Here is a 14,074-nt window from a genome sequence, read left to right as displayed (position 1 = left end):
TAGGAATATAAAATTTCTTTGGAAAAAAGGGGGGAGAAATTTGAATTTCAAACTTGAATTAAAAATTCCAAAATAAGGATGCATTGAGGGATTCAAAGAAATTTGAATTTCTTTGAGAGATTCAAAGTTGATGTGACATGATTGAGAATTAAAAATAGGAGAATAATGAGAAGCATGATTATGAGAGATTCTAGAAGAATTAATTAGGCTAAGTGGGATTAGGAAAAGTGATCTGTAGGAATCACATGACTAGGTTAATTAATTAGAATTAATTAACTGAGTGGGTTTTAGAGGAAATAATTGTTGAGAGGACTTTAGAAGAATAGGGGAATAATTAATTTATTTGATAAATTAATTATTAGACTATAGTGACAGGATTAATTAAATTAGATTGAATTGATTCTGAGAGGAATAAGGATAACACAGTTAGGTTAATTAATTATGTTGATAGGCTTAAATTAATTAAATACTAATTTTAGGTGTCTACATTTTCCCCCTCTTTGATATAGCATCGTGAAACGATGTTATATCAAAGAAGAATAAAACATAGTGGAAGAAAAGGATAAGGACTAGTAGCATGATGCCCCAGTCATGACATGAAGAAAAGGATAAGGGCTAGTAGCATGATGCCCCAGTCATGAGATGAGGAAGGATGATAAGGACTAGTAGCATGATGCCTCGGTCATGGGATGAGGAAGAATGATAAGGAGGAAGGATGACGAGGAAGCAGTGGTATGCCCCCTCAAGAGAACATGCAAGTTTGAAGAACATGGGTGTTCTCTCGAAAGGAAAATAGAAGAATAAGTGATGAAAGGATGAAGATAATGAAAGAGGGAAGTAGGATGAGTTGGAGTGTTGTGAATGAAATGAGATAAAGAAAGGATAAATGGATTGGATTTCTTGTTGAGAAAGTATAGAGAACAAACCTAGATTTGATATTTCCATGGATAGTCTACACCACTGATTATAAGAACTGGGATGATATGAAGATCTGAGGCATGGACTGACGCTCAGTCAAACTGGAATGCCTTGCACACAATCATGCAAGTGCTGATAAACACTAATGCAGGGTTGTCAGTTTGTACAAGGAAGACCTTCAAACACACCATGCCATGAAAACTATGCTCCATTATACACCAGCCAAGACATACCAAGATATAGGATGATCAAGGCAGTCCTGAACAAGTATAGTCCTGGGACACAAGATGAAAACAAAGCGAAAAGCTTAAGCATGCAAACAACCTGTACATGACCAACTGATATCTCTTGGCAAGAGTAGGACATGGATTTGGATAAGCTATTGGACTAGGGAAGGATGCATCCCGATGGGAAGGGTGATGGATTGATTGATGGATGACAAAAGACAAGTTGGATGTGCAAGATCTGCAGATGAGAGGATTGTTGCTTGGATTTGATTAGCAAAGTATGGATGGGTGCTTGGATTAGGCACAAGTCAATGCAAGCTCAGGTAGATGGGGAAAGCTCAGTTTGATGGATTTGCTAAGATTGGAAGAAGGATAAATGATTAGATAGGATGAAAAGGGAGATGGATGGTTGAATATGATTGGATTGGGGATGGGATTATTGATTAAATTTGAAGAGATGGAGAATATGATTGGATGGGATAGGATTGGATTAGAAATTGGATTGGAAATTGGATTAGATGGGGTGGATTGGTGGATAGGATTTGATTGAATAGAACCAATGACAAGGGAGAACCAAGGATTGGTAAGAGAATAGATGGATGGAAGGAGGGAGTTATTGTTTGGATAGGAGATAGGTGGATGGAGTGGATGGATATGGATAAGATATGGAGGAATAAAGGACGGAGGGTAGGGTGATGGAGACCCAAGGACTATGCTACAAATGAGTGCAATGCCCCACACTAGAGGTAGTGGAGTTAAGGATGCAAGCATAGTGGATAAATATGTATGAGGTGGGAGGATAATGTGTAATGGATATGGATGGTAGAGGATTAAGGCTTAAATGCTCCAAAGCATGTATGCATATACATTGTTTTGCCTCTTATATGATCAAGATGAAAGATAGGAATGGATGATTTATTTTGATAGGATGAGGGATATGAGATGGAGGATATGGATAGGATATTCAAGATCAAAGATAGGAAAGGAGAATGGACTTAGATATGATGTAGATGGATGGGAGGATTTGTGTGGATGAAGCTTGCCCCCAAGTGTACAGTGCAAGGGGATGAGGGGATTACACATGATGCTTGTTTGCCAAGTTTTCATCATGATACTTACCCAAGGCGCCACAAGAAGTGGTTTTCACCATTGGATGAAATGATTTTTCTTTAGTTTTTTCGATTTTTTTTTTTTTTTTTGCATTTTTCTTGACTTTTTTTTTTTTTTTGAATTTTTGAATTTTTGGAATAGTTTGGATGGATAAGGATGAGGATGAGTGGATATGGAAGATAGTGGATGCGTGAAGGATGAAGGGGGGACTCAAGCATCTAGTTCCATAGATGGTATCCCTTAGTATTGCTTTCAAGTGGAGGTATGCTCATAGATGTTGGTAATAATAATTGGGGAGATGAAATGGATAGGGGATGGAAAATAAGGATTTGGAAAGGATTGGACTAACAAAATGGGATTGTGAAAAGTGGATGGTGGATAATGGATGGGGTTTTGAATAATTTGTGGAAGATCAGCATTGGCACACACCTTGGAGGGTGGTGGACTAGTGGGGGAAAGTGTTTTGAATTAGATGGGGGATAGAGTGTAGATTTTGGGAAATGAGAACCCAAAATAGAAGAAGGAGGTGGGATTGTGGATTTTGGGATATAAGGACCCAAAATGGATTTTGGGATATAAGGACCCAAAATGGATTTTGGAGATGGAGGAGTGCTAGATGGAGGATTAGAGGACTTATGAATGGGTGGGAATTTTTGATTATCAAGTTTGGATGCCAATTTTGATTTTACTTTGGGATGCATTGCTTCTTTAGGTATCCACATAGTTTTTGATTTTTTCCTTTGGGGTCTTTGTGCCCTTTTTGATTTTTCTTTCTTTTGGATCATATTTTTGTTTTGAGCATATCGTTTTGAGGGGACATGTTGATCCTTTGATTTTTGTGGATTTTGAGCTTTATGCTTTTTAGACTGGGCATCCAAATTACTTCCAATAGCAATGGGATGGGTGTATGAGGATGAAAGATTGAAGGATTTTATGGATGGGATGGTGGAAAGAGAGTGTTGGGAGGCATCCGAGGATGTGTGCAATTTGTTGATCTTTCTTAGGGATTATTTGTGGTGATGGAGTGGTGGATGGAGGGATGTAAGGACCTAATATGGATGGAAGGAATGGAGGATTGAGCATCGGAACATAGGGGCCCAAAATGGATGGAAGGAATGAAGGGCTTAACTTTGGAACATAGGGTCCCAAAATGGATGTAGAAGATGAGGGATAATGTGATTTTGATTTGTATTAGGGAAATTTGAATTTAGGAGGAATAGAGGATGTACCAACATCTTGAGCATTATCTTGAGGACCCTTATTATTTTGGCAACAAGATGCGAGTCCATTTTGAGAGAGATGAGATGTGGAAGGAAGATTAGGATCTTTAGATGGATTAGGATCATGACATGGAGATGAAGGGATACTTTGATCTTGACTAGGGAGGGTATCATGAGATGGAGTGGGAGGGGTGATTAGATCATGAGATGCAAGATGATCATGCAATGATGGAAAAATGATATGATCGTGAGAGGAAGTGGAGAGGATGGGATCATTAGATGGAGTGGAGGGAGATGAATCATGAGATGGAGAGGTTTCTATGCTAGTATGCTTTGGAACAAGCTTTTGGCATGTTTGGAGTTGCGGGGATTGTGTGATGGAGGAAGATATGGAGGCTTTGATTTGAGTAGATGGGGAAATGGGAGTATCATTAAGTGTGGGGGATTGGGATTTGTTTTGAGGTGGAGGTGATTGGGGTGGATGGAGGACTTGAGGAGACTTGGTCACTTTTCTTTGAGGTGAGGGTTTTGTCTCCTTTGCTAGCATGTCTTGGATAAGATTACAGATGATGGATTTGGAGGATGTGGACAATATGGATTTTGGAGGATTAGGATTAGATGGAGGGTTGGGATTGGATGGAGGATTAGGATTGGGATATGGATTGGAATTGGAATTGGAATTGGATGGAGGATTAGGATAATGGATTGGAGAATTAGGATTAATGATTGGAGGACTATGGAGTAAAGGATTTGGATGGGGAGTAGAGGTAATGAATACATTGTAGAAGGATGGGGATTGGGATGTAGATGGGGGGGGAGATGGAGGTATGCATATTGGATTAGAGGAGTATGTTGATGAGGGGTAATATGGAGATATGAATGGGGAATAAGATGGAGATATGGATGGGGGGTAAGATGGATTTCCCTTGTCAAAGGTAGAGGAAGGATAAGAGATATGATATAGATTGGGATTGGGTGTAATGTGTTGAGATGGGACGGATGAAGGTATGATAAGTGAGTGGGAGATTATGGGATTAACTTGGTAGGTAGGTTCATGAATTTCCATGAGCATCATCTCATACCAAGCTTTGAAATTTTGGGTAGTCATGTTGAGAGTCAAGGATTAGATTGGAATTGGATGAATATATTTTGGAGGGGAAATATTATGAAGATGATGTTGAATGAAGATGAGGATTTATGACTTGGCTTGGAATGATGATGGATTAGGACATGGCTTGGAATGATGGATTGGATTAGGACTTGGCTTGATTGGATTGGTCCTTGGAGTAGGACTTGGCTAGATTGAATTGGTCCTTGGATTAGGACATGATTGGATTTTGGAGGATGAATTGGATTTGATTGGATTAGTCCTTGGATTAGGACTTGGTTTGATTAGATTGGAATTGGATGAATCTTTGGATTAGGACCTGGTTTGATTAGATTTGATTTGGATTTGGATTTGGATTAGTCCTTGGATTAGGACTTGATTGGATTGGATTTGATTGGATTAAAGGATTGGATTGGATTGAATTAGTTGATTGATTGAATGGATTGAATTGGATTGGATTAGGAAGATGGATGGATTTGATTGATTGGAATCTTGGAGATTTGATTGGAAGGATGATTGCTTGAATGGATGAAAATGGATTGGGGGTTGGAGAATTTCTTGGATAGATTTGATGATGGCAAGATGGAATTTGGAAAGAGGGATGATTGATTGGTTGTGGGGGATGGACTTGGCAAGAGATGTCAAGTAAAGAAAAGATAATGGTCAAAAGAAGTTAGACTCAAAAGACATTCATGCTCCTTCACAACATATCCTATGGCAAAAAAAGACAATAGTTAGTGGATCCCAATTGGTTTCCCAGCTACACTTACCCAAAGCGGACACTTAGATGCTTGACCCCACTAGTTCCCCTCAACGACACTCACTTCTTTGGGGCCGCCAAGCATCAATTCCCATGAAAACTCCTCATGGCGAACTTTGTGTCGCTACTAAGGGCCGTAAAAATATGGGCGGCTTCAAAGGTCCGACCTCCTGCACCAATGACTAGAAGGTTTTTTTTTTCTGGCCACTATGAACAAGGTGTTTAGTAAGGCTTCCCATTAGGAGCTACCCTTCGTAGTTGCACAAGCACAATTGAGGCCTATAGCCCAATGAAGCACCAAGAATTTAGTAGTCACGCAAGCGTGATTGAGATCTCTAGGATCCTACTAAGCACCCAATGTGAGAGTGAACTCTCATATAGCCCCAACCATTGACCCTTTCGTAGTCAATGGCCTATTTATTATAGTGAGTTGGGAACCCCAGGTTTGGGTGTACTCACTTGGGTCATTCCCATCTTACCTTCTCAAAGAGCAAGTTGGGAGGGCAGGCCCGCTAAGGGTAAGCATGCAATCAAACAAGAAAAGGTTCAAGGGTCAGGATTTCTGATTATCTATGTAGACAAGAGCATACTCTCCTACCTCTACACTTTTCTCAAACACAACAAGCAAGAGTTCTTTTACCCCTAATTAAAATCTAGGTGCCTAGATTAAGAAAAACGCAATGTTTGGTTGAGTCTCCAAGGCAACCTGCAAAACCACTTGGTTAGTAGTTTCAAAATGAAGTCTTTGATAAGTGTAGATTTGATTGATGAATCCTTTGACAAATGAGATCTTCAAACACTCATTAGACTGTCAAAACATCCAAAAACTTTTGATCTTGAAAAGCCTTGAAATTTGACTAAGTCTAAAATTTGGAAAAACCTTCAAAAACTAGATTTTGCATTATAACTCCTAGAAGTCTGAAACCCCTCTCAAACATCCTGACAATATATATGGAATATAACTTAAAGTATAAGTGACATTTTCCTCTTTTCTTTTCTCTGAAAGAGGAAAATATCACTTATACTTAAAATGTTATATTCCATATATAAAACTGCTAAAAAAACTTTTTTTTTTATACGAGTAAACAGAAACAGAAACTTGTACGAGTTATTCTACAGGATCATACGAAAAATCTCAGATAACCATACGACAGAACCCAAAAACTCGTACTATGTAAGACAAAAATCGTACGAGTTTCAGTAGAGAGGACAGAAAGCAGAAAGAAAAGAATCAACACAACAGATATACACAAACTTGTACGAGTTTTCTTAGTCGCCTATACGAAAAATCTCAGAGCCCATATGACCAAAAAAATAGAGTCGTTCTATGTTAGATAGAAACTAGTACGAGCTTTCGCGCTGAAACACAACCTGCAACAAAAATTCACAAAAACTTGCAAAAATAGGCTTTCAGGGATGTGAGTCCCACCGGGCGTGCCAAAATGAAGAGGGGAAAATAGATTAGAAGGAAAAATGATCAAAACATGATGAAATGGACATGAAAAAGCTAAAAACATCAAATAATAACCATTTCACCTTACTATTTTACCTTCTGCTTCAAATTGAGCTTGATGAAGTGAAGGCACCCCTTGATGATGCTCCACTTGATGTGCTCCTCTTGCTTGATTTTGTATGTGGAATGCTCTCCTTTGTGCTCAATAAGGTGGATTGAAGGATTTGATAGGATTTGAGTGATGGATAGGAGGATTTTGATTAGGTTTGAGAGAGGATTAGAAGAAATGGCAGCATGACAATGCATGAGAAGGTCCATCTTTTGTGAGGAGGATAAGCTCCAATTTATAGATTGGAGAAGGTCAATGGAGGGCCAAGATTGATTTGATCATGAAGGGTTGAGATTGATTTGAGATAGAAGGCATGGATCAAGGGTGCCTTGGGAAAATAAATAGGAATATAAAATTCCTTTGGAAAAAATGGAGGAGAAATTTGAATTTCAAACTTGAGGAATTAAAAATTCCAAAATAAGGATGCATTGAGGGATTCAAAGAAATTTGAATTTCTTTGAGAGATTCAAAGTTGATGTGACATGAATGGGAATTAAAAATAGGAGAATAATGATAAGCATGATTATGAGAGATTCTAGAAGAATTAACTAGGCTAAGTGGGATTAAGAAAAGTGATCTGTAGGAATCACATGACTAGGTTAATTAATTAGAATTAATTAACTGTGTAGGTTTTAGAGGAAATAATTGTTGAGAGGATTTTATAAGAATAGGGGAATAATTAGTTTATTTGATAAATTAATTATTGGACTATAGTGACAGGATTAATTAAATTAGATTTAATTGATTCTGAGAGGAATAAGGATAACACAATTAGGTTAATTAATTATGTTGATAGGCTTAAATTAATTAAATATTAATTTTAGGTGTCTACAATACTCTTTCTTAGATTTCAAATTTGCTTACATTTCCAATTTTTAATTCTCCTCTTTTATCTCTCACTCTTGCCCCTTATCTCTCTCTATCTTCCCATCTCTGCCTCTCCCTCCCTATCTATATATCCCTCTCTACTTGTCTATATATCATTTTCTATATTTCTATTAGAGCATATTTGATGAAAAGAATATTGATCTTTTGTCTTCTTTTTCTATTATATTTAATTAAATATATGTGTATGTGTGTGTGTGTGTGTGTGTTAAAATAATGTTGAGACAACAAGGTGTCATTTCTTTTTTGGGTTTTTATATATAAGGAATAAAAATATATATTCATATTTTTTATTTGTAAATTTATATATCATTTGTAAACATAAAGTTGTGTTTTATTTGTTTCTTGGTATTTATATTTTGTTAGCCAAATTTTATTATAGCCTATTTTAATCTAAAATCATCCACACATCTACATCGTTTGATATCTTGGATTAGGCTATTTAATGCCCTCTTTATTACAAATTTGAATCCTAAGTTTTAAACTCTAAATAGGCATTTTATGGGTTATTTATACCCCCATCTCTCTCTCTCTCTCTCTCTCTCTCTCTCTCTCTCTCTCTCTCTCTTGTCTCTTTGTTTATCTGTCTCTGTCTCTGTCTATCTCTCTGTCTCTGTCTCTCCATCTCTCTCTTTGTCTGTTTGTCTGTTTGGTTGTCTATCTATCTCCCTCTCTCCCTCACTATCCATCTCTCTCTTTATATTTCCCTCTATCTATATCCCTTCCCCTCCTCTCTATATATTGATCTCTCTCTCCCTATTCATCTCTCTCCCTCTCTACCTATCTCTCTCCCTCTTCCATCCCTCCCTTCTCTAACTATCTATCTCCCTCTCTCCGTCTTCTACCTATATCTCTCACTTGATCTCCCTTTCTCTCCCCATCTCCCTCATCCCTCACTCCCTCCCTATCCCCTACCTATCTCTCTATCTTTATATCTCTCCCAGTCCCTTTCTCTTCCCATATATCTCTACCTCTCCCTTTTTCTCTTTCCCTCCTCCCCGCGCTCTCTCTCTCTCTCTCTCTCTCTCTCTCTCTCTCTCTCTCTAATCTAAAATGATCCACACATTTACATTATTCAAATGATATCTTGGATTAGGCCACTTAATGCACTCTTCATTACAATTTTGGATCCTAAGTTCTAAACTATATATTTCCCTCTTTTTATATCCCTCCCTCTCGTCCTCTATATATTTGTCTCTTCCATCTCTACATCTCACTCTCCTTATCTCTCTCACTCTCCCCCATCTCAATATGAAAAAAATAGACCCCCAAAGAAATTATTATTCACCATCCACACATTTTTGACGTACCCATTTCACACAAAAGAACAATTGCTAATTCTAACTTCTTTTAAGAATAGAACACATGGACTACTTTTCAGTTACTTTGTCATAATGTAATTAGGGTTTTGGAACGGGTTGTAGGCTGGAAACTTCTGAATTTTGATCTTGATCCGCGGTCCCACTGGAACACAAAGTTGAATACTAGAAACAATATTTGTACTACCTGTTACAACGTAACATAATTTTAGTTCCACATCACAGTACGATTTGCATGTACTACCTGTTAAAACGTTGTGGGAGGAATGGGAAAATACCTGCGAAGTCATTGATGCTGTCAGAGTGGAGATGTATTTTCTTCTAATATGGTCGATTGTCAAGGAATGCGTGTTGTGTACGATAGCTCATCCTCATCTTCATTCGCGGAGTGCATCGAAATCTAAACTATCATTCAGCAGTGCGTGGGAAAAACGATGTGGTTTGGTCACATTCAATCATACTCGCATATATACCTTCAAAGGTTGGAAAAAATTTACACATTGAGATTCAAACTTCAAAGTCTTTCCACATTGTGGTATGGTCACTTTCAATCATACGTTCAATTGAAATTTGGTTCCATTTGGCCTTCAAAGGTTGGAAAAAAATTAACACATTGAAATTCAAACTTCTAAGTTTTAGGGAAAGCTATCAATAGCCATTATAACTAATTCACATTATATTAGATTTTGACTATTTTTTTTGTTGGTTTTATATGTGACATAAGTGACTATTATTTTTGTTTTTTTGTAGTAACAATGAACATTGTGGGATTTGTTGTGCATGCAAGGACCAAAAAGTAGTCATTTTGAGATGATGCCACATACCTATTCCCTTTGCTCCGTTAACCATTCACTTTTATCACCAAGAAAATTGCACAACTGATCCAACACTTATGCACAAATGCCCCAATAATCATGTGCAATTGATACCAACAAACTTGTAGAATTAATCTAATTACTAACTTCTTTCCAACTATTGGGTATATCAATAGGTGAGTACTAGTCCACTAGATGATTTTATAGTGGACTTTTAATTAGCAAAATCTAATAAAATTTAATTGGAACATGGGGCCCCTTCCCATAAATATATAGAGGAAATGTTCGAAATTATCAATTAAAAACCAAGGTATCTATGAAGTTAATTTAATGCGTGAGAATGTTTTTTTATTTGTTTTGAATTAAAATATATGTTAGGGTAGGTTTTAGAAATGCAATTAAAATTATGAATTGAGATTTGCATCATTCAAATAATATCTTGGATTAGGCCACTTGATGCACTCTTCATTACAAATTTGGATCCTAAGTTCTAAACTATGTATTTCCCTCTTTTTATATCCCTTCCTCTCCTACTCTCTATATATTGAGTTCTCTCTCCCTCTTCTACCTATATCTCTCTCACTTTATCTCCCTATCTCTCCCCATCTCTCATCCCTCACTCCCTCCCAATCCCCTATCTATCTCTCTATCTTTATATCTCTCTCCCTTTCTCTTCCAATCTCTCTCTCTCTCTCTCTCTCTCTCTCTCTCTCTCTCTAGAAGTGTCTCTTCATATCCATCCATCTCTCTCCCTCTTGCTCTCCTCTTCCTAGACCTCTATATATATAACTCTTTTCCTCTCTATCTCCATATTTCTTCTTTTATCTCCCATTCTATGTGTATCTCATTATCTCTCCATCTCTCTTTGCCCTCATATCTCCACCTCTCTCTACCGTTCCTAATTTAGAGTTTTTGATGTAATCATGTTTAGATCACTAGCACTATCACCATATCTCTCTCTCACTCTCTCTCACTCCTTGTTTCTATCTCTATATCTCTATCACTCACATATACACACTCACTCCTTGTTTCTCCTTTCTTGTCTCTATCTACCACACCCCCCCCCCCCCCCCCCCCGCCCCTTTCTATCCCTCACTATCTCTATTACTTATCTATATCATCTCCTTTATCTCTCACTCTTGCCTCCTATATCTATCTATAAATCCTTTTATCACTTATTATGTCATTATACATCTCTCCATCTCTCCCCCCTCTCTCTACTTCTCTCTATTTTTTTGCCTCTGTATCCATCTCTTTTTCTCTCTTCCTCTTCCCCTCTATATCTCCTTAGATTTGATATGTTCATCGCTCTATCTCATCATATATATATATATATATATATATATATATATATATATCTCCATTTTTCCTCTCTGTCTTCTATATCTCTCTATCTTACCCGCTCTATCTCCTATCTCTATCTTTATCTCTCCCTCTATCTATTTCTCTTCCTCTATCTTCATCTCTCCCTCTATCTTCCTCTCTCCCTCTCTATCTCTAGACATGTCTCCCACTATTTATCAATTCATCTCTCTCCCTCTCTCCCCCTCTTCCTAAACCTCTATATCTACATCTTCACCCCTTTATCTCCATCTCTCCATATTTTTTCTAAACTCTCCCCTATTTCTATCTCATTATATTTTAATCTCTCTCTACCTCTCTCTACCCCTCTCTCTATATATTGCATTAGAGGTCTATCTTTATCTTTCTATCTTTCCCTCTCTCTTCCCCTATCTATATATTTGTCTCTTCCATCTCTATATCTCGCTCTCCTTATTTCTCTCTCTCACTCTCCCCATCTCAATATGAAAAAAATAGACCACCAAAAAAATTATTATTCACCATCCACACATTTTTGACGTACCCATTTCACACAAAAGAACAAAGCTAATTCTAACTTCTAACTTCTTATAAGAATAGAACACATGGACTACTTTTGAGTTACTTTGTCATAACGTAATCAGGGTTTATGTGATATATATTGCATGGAACGGATTGTAGGCTGGAAACTTCTGAATTGTCCCACTTGAACACAAAGTTGAATACATAGAAACAATATTTGTACTATTTGCATGTATGCCCGAAGAATCAGGTCGACACTATGAAATTTGTCGTTGGCAGATAGAGAAAAGACTATTAAAGTTGCTCAAATGTTCAAACCTACTCATTAACAGGCTGTTCCGTACAATATTTAGGCAGCAAAGTCGCGCCTTTAATCATCTTTTACAAGAAAAAGTTTTTAATGATTGACGTACGATATATGAATAATTTTTGTGGTCATTGTCTATTCAACAATCAGAATGTATATTAATTAGTTTTTTATTTATTTATAAATCAAATTGAAAATTAAAATATAATTATATTCTAATTTTTAATTTAATTAATAATTATTAAAAAAGTACTGTTAGATTGAGTGTCTATCTTTAACATGCAAAGACAAGATATATTAGTTTTGGTCATGTTTGTCATTCTTTATTATTTATTATTATTAATGTTTATGTTATTTTAAGGGGAATTAGGTCAGATTGTCTATGGAGGTATCAAAAACGTTCTTACAAGAAAGTCTTTTGCATTTAATAATTGAATTAAAAATCAGAATATAACAATACTGTAATTTTTAATTTAATTATTAAATGTTAAAGATCGTCTTGTTAGGAGTCTTTTTTATGCATGCATATACATTGCCCAATTTGACATGGTTCACTTGACTTATTGAAATGATATACACATTTTTTGATTGGGTGTTGTCTCAAGATGGTCCTATGTAATGTTTAAATTGTAGCACAACATTGAACATTGAAATGGTTGGTACATTTGTTTTTCTAGACGAAATTTTTTGTGGTGGAATTTTTTTCGTAGTGACAAATAGATTTTTCAACGGATTTTGACGTTTATGGAAATCTTCGTTTATTTCCTAGCTATTTATTTTTTGATGATGGAATTTTTTTCGTGGTGACAAACAAATTTCTCAACGGATTTTCACATTTATGGGCATCCTTGTTTGTTTCCTAGCTAATTTTTTAAAATTTGATTAGCAACTATATTTTCATTTTGGTAGCAAGCTAAGTTTCTTCATAGAAATGTGATGATATTTTGGTTCCGGCTTTTTATCCAAGTACTATTTAATTGCTAGCAACAAAATTTTCCCAACAATATATTTACACATATTATAATTGCTATCATAAAAAATACTTTCTCATAACCTTTTCCATATGCATTAAGCCAATTTTCATTAGGCATAATTTCATTAAAAAATCTAAAATATAACAATTAATTTAAAAATGACATTCTTACATGGAGTTCATAGCATAAAGTTTCTTATTATCATTAATCCCTAAAAATTATTTATTTATCTTTAAGAGGAGGGTACCAATAGTCATTATAGTTAACTTCGCACACCCTTGAGCTCCTAAATGGTACACTAAATTTTGACAATATTTTTGTTTTTGTATACGACTTAAGTGCTTGTGGCAACTTTTTTGGCTTTTGGGTAGTTACAACGAATGCAATGGGATTCATTAGGTGCACAAGGGTCATAAATTGGTCATTTTTAGTTGATGTATACATATTTTTTATTGCCCCATTAATAGTTGACTTTGACCATCCCAAAATTTGCACAATTGATCCAATACTTATGCACAAATGTCCCATTAATTATGTACTATTGGTACCAATCAAATTGCACAACTCTTCTAATTGCTAAGTTTGTTTTTAGGGTATAGTGCTAGGTGGCTATTGGCCCACTTAACTGATTTTTTAGTGGATTTTTAATTAGCAAAATCCAATACATGGTTATTGGAACATGAATCGTCAAATTGCAACCCATCACCTCTATTTGTTCCCTAATGTATCTAATGCTTGGGTATAGAAAATAGACATTTCTTTGCATCCATTTGTCACCCTACCTGAGGGAATCAAACAAAAATGTAACCAAGTGCCTTCTCTCCTAGCTCACACACCTCAATCAAGTAATCAAGTGTGTAGGCCCGTACTATTCTAAGGTAGTTGATGGGTGAGAGTTAACTTAACCCCCCACCCATCCCCACACACATACGGCCCTAGCAACTCTCTATCCTTCCACCCACCCATGTAGGGTGGGTGGCAAACAACAATAACCTTTAGCCCCACTCTAACTGCACACACAGACTTC

The sequence above is a fragment of the Cryptomeria japonica genome, chromosome 1 (assembly GCF_030272615.1).
Source record: "Cryptomeria japonica chromosome 1, Sugi_1.0, whole genome shotgun sequence".
In the NCBI taxonomy this organism is placed as follows: Eukaryota; Viridiplantae; Streptophyta; class Pinopsida; order Cupressales; family Cupressaceae; genus Cryptomeria; species Cryptomeria japonica.
The sequence above is the reverse complement of the archived record's forward strand: the minus strand, read 5'-3'. Positions refer to the sequence as shown.